A 4,206-nucleotide genomic window follows, 5' to 3' on the forward strand; every position below is an offset into this window, starting at 1 on the left:
TAAATTCAACACTACTTGCCACAGATAGCACAAAATGCAAATATTTTGGGAAATGAATATAGTTTGGAAGCTTGAAGAACGAGTTTTATGCAAGAATTCACTAAGAAGTAAATGTGAAGAAACAGGCATTAGAAGGTTAATCCTGCTCTATGTAGTCCTGAAACTCATTATGTAGACCAGGCTGGCTGTGAACTCACAGAGACACCCACCTGCCTCTGCCTCCTGTGCTCTCTCATCCTGAGACCTTATGGTAATGGCTTCATGACTCAGTAGTGGATTGTGGAGACTGGAGGAAGTGAGCCACCACCATTTTGGCTTTTGTTTGTTTTTTGATTTTTTTTTAAATTGGTTGTTTTGAGACAGGGTTTCTCTGTGTAGCCCTGGCTGTCCTGGAATTCACTCTGTAGACCAGGCTGGCCTCGAACTCAGAAATCCACCTGCCTCTGCCTCCTAAGTGCTGGGACTAAAGGCGTGCGCCAACACGGGCCCGGCTACCACCACCATTTTGTGCAGGGAGGGCCTTGACAAGCTGCTGCATGTGAACTGAGTACCTCACCCTGGACAAAGGGTAATAATGATGGTTAGGTTAGTGCAGTCTGAAACACCATGCAGATGTCAAAAGATGCTCATACCACCCACACAAGCTGCCCTACTCAGGTTTCAAATGGTGGGTGGGGTGAAAGTGCAGACAAGCTACCCACCCCAGCTTTCAAAAATGGTGGGCAGAGTGAAAAACTACATGGGTTTTCAGGTTGTTTTCTAGGATGAATCAGAGAGGCTGTGGTAAATGCAAGAGATCAGAGGCCAGAGGTGTATTTATAGTCCTAGGGCCAGGGCTGAGAACCACAATCAACAGGAAAGCCGGAGAGAGGCTCCAGCAGTTGAGGCTACTTCCTGTTCTTCCAGAGAACCTGAACTTAGTTCCTGGTATGGAGTTACATGGTGGCTCACCTGCCTGTGACTGCAGCTCCAGGCAATCAGACACCTTGCTGTTGTGAGGCTCCTTGTATGCACGTGTGCACGCCGCAAATACTTCCATAAAATAAATCTTAAAAACAACTCAAAAGTACCCATTAAAAAAAAAAAAAGACAGAAAACTTCCACCCTGAGAAATCTAACAGATTTGGATTCTTAGGTTTTCTGGAAGTTTTCTTTTTTTGAAAGGACAGCGCCGCCATGCTCTGCTTCCTTCTTCTTCTTTTTGTCCAAGATAGGGTTTCTCTATGTAGCCCTGGCTGTCCTGGAACTCACTCTGTAGACCAGGCTAGCCTCAAACTCAGAAATCCACCTGCCTCTGCCTCCCAAGAGCTGGGATTAAAGGCGTGCGCCACTACTACCTGGCCATGCCCTGCTTCTTTGTCATCCCTCATGAGCTCTAATGAGAGGGTTGTGGTGTTGGGTGCAGGTCTTTAGACCCAGCACTCTCTTCCAGAGCCAGGCACTCCCCCTCTACTGAGAGAGTCCCAGTACAGCCAGAGCCATACAGAGAAACCCTGCCTGAGAAACCAGTAACAAACAAACAATTGATTTATGATGACGCACTCTGACCCTATACAGCAGATAAACTGAGTGGTTCTTGACCTTCCAACACTGCTCTTTCCTCAGGATGCCCACTCAGACCAGTGTCAGCAGAGACCCAAGTCCTCTGCAGGTGCTCAACCCACCGGAGGAGTCTGAAGACTGCCCATTTATTTATTTATTTTTAATAATTACTTTTCACGGTACTTCAGGGGATTCAGCTAGGAACTGACATGGTGACAAGTGTCGTGTCACTTATTCACATTGTTTATTGAGCACAGGGCCTGAAGATGTGTCTTAAAGTCAGTGAGGAAAGCTAGCTGGAGCTCACTCTTTTCTGCTGAGCCATATCATTTAAAAGTCACCCGTAAAGTGGTTTTCTAGATCTATTTTGCCTTGCCTTGTCTGGCATTTAAGTAACCTTTCTGAACGCAAGGGTTCGCGTGGTTCACATTTGCCACACCCCTGCTAGGAAGCACTCGATATCCTAACTTTAAAGAGAAGAGGGTAATGTAGCAGAATTCCTTGTTCTCTTCAGGGACCCGGGGATGGAACCCAGGGCCTCCAGCATGCTAGTTAAGTGCTCTGCTACACTTTCACCCTGAGCCTTAGGAGTCTCAAAGAAAATACTTGAAAGCATCTGCTTGCCCTTCCATGCAAAGTCAGGGGAAAATAAACAAGGTTGTAGCAGAAAAGCCTACAAAAATACAAACGAATTCAAAAATATGCATCACTTAAAACATGACTCATACAGGGTTCATTTACAGGAGGATTTCGATGTTTTTGTCTCAGAAAAAAAAAAAAGTAACAAGGTCTTTTGTTGTTCTGGAAACAGGGTCTCAAGTAGTTCACTATGGCCTTACACTCAGCATCCTTCAGCCTGGCCTGTCTCTTAAGTGCTTGGATTACACCACACCCTACTGAGCTCTGTATCTGAGGGGGAACTCCCACCCCAAACCTAAGGAAGCAAGCCTAAGTATTTTATTTTTTATCTTTTAACTATCAAAGGCTTTTCTCCTCCAAGACTCTAAGATACTCTATTATCTTCACCATAATGATCAACCATTAAACAAGCACATTAACTCTTTCCTAAAGTTCTTTTAAAAAAGAAAAATTTAAGTCGTATTGTTTCAAGGTCCTTGTGTAGGCTGGAATGGTATTTTAGGATCTACACCTCAGGGGTGGAGTGCCTGCCTGGCACTCACAAGAGTCTAGACCTAATCCCCAGTACCACAGACCTACACCTACACTCACACAAAAAGATAGTTCCATAATAGGGTATCAGGTAAATTAAAACTTAATAGATAGAAGCTTACATGAGAAAGGGGTAGAAACTAAATCCTGCCTCTCAGAGGGAAATGACATTGAAACAGTATTATTTTAGAGAGGGAATTGCCTTTTTAGTTTTTCTTTTTCCCCCTTGAAAGCTTCACACAAATATGCAGTGTATGTTGGTCACAGCCAACCCCCAGCAAATGGCTTTTTACTGTGTAAAAATGCTTGCAGTACTGGTCTTTAAGTCTCCTTTCTGTTGTGATCCCAGGATGCAGGCACCTTGCCTACAATCTCCAGAATGGATTGTTTCCAAATGCTGCACGTTAACCCTTTCCCTCCAGGGCTGAAAGACTAGGAAATACAGAAAGCACACGTTTGTGAGGATGAGCTTTTAGAAGGGAAGAGAACTTCTCTTTTGCCCGTGGAGACTGTTGATCTGTAAAATAAACAGGAAATACTGACCAGCTGCATGCAGGCCTCACGGATACACTCTCCTACTTGGGGTGCCATTCCAGTTGTGAGCAGGCAGGCTATATTTTACTTACAGTGACACCCATGTTGGGCGTGGCACACGATAAAGACCTTAGGGCCATAGTAACTTTTGTTGTTCTGGAAACAAGACTCTCAAGTACTCCACTCAGGCCTTAAACTCAGGATCCTTCAGCCAGGCCTGCGCCTCTCATGTACTTGGATTACACCACACCCTACTGGCCTTTGCATTTGAGGGGACTCCCCCCACCCCCCAAACCTAACAAAACAAGCCTGTGTTTTTTTTTTTCCATCTTGTAACTATGGTAGGCTTTTCTTCTATGAGACCTAATAATTTAACAGGCTCATTTGTTGTTCTTGGTCTGTGCAAAACAAATCTTGGAGTGTAAAGGGGACGATGGCTTAGAAACACAAAGCAAAAATCAATTTAAAAAAGTTCAGCCAGCCCGGTTGAGCGGAGAAGCCTGCCCGCCCCCTCCGCTCCTCCCCCCTCTGAAATTTCCAGACAAAGGGTGCCTGCTGATGTATGGTAGATGCGGAGAATTCCTCGAAGGCGTGCAGAGGGTTGACACACACGTGGCTGATGCCATCACTCGGGGTCAGGCCTGCCAAATCTGGCCAAGAGGAACTTAGTGTTTGCCATTTAGATGGCTTAACAGCATCAGCACTGGCTCCCAGGCCATAGCAAAGCTGCAGAGTGGCAGTCTGCATTGACAGGAGAGAATCTCAGGAATAAGGATGACAAAAGTCAAGATTTAGGGTTCAGTTCCAGCTGATTTTATTTCCTTCTCAAAAAAAGTTATTTACAGAAGGTATATAGCAACAACCTGACAGGCAGTGACGGACAGGATTAGCTGGCATGATTTTTTTTTTCATTTTCTCTTCCCCCAAAACATTGTTTTTTTTTTTTTTTTTTTTTTTTTT

This window comes from Mastomys coucha, unplaced genomic scaffold (genome assembly GCF_008632895.1).
Source record: "Mastomys coucha isolate ucsf_1 unplaced genomic scaffold, UCSF_Mcou_1 pScaffold7, whole genome shotgun sequence".
In the NCBI taxonomy this organism is placed as follows: Eukaryota; Metazoa; Chordata; class Mammalia; order Rodentia; family Muridae; genus Mastomys; species Mastomys coucha.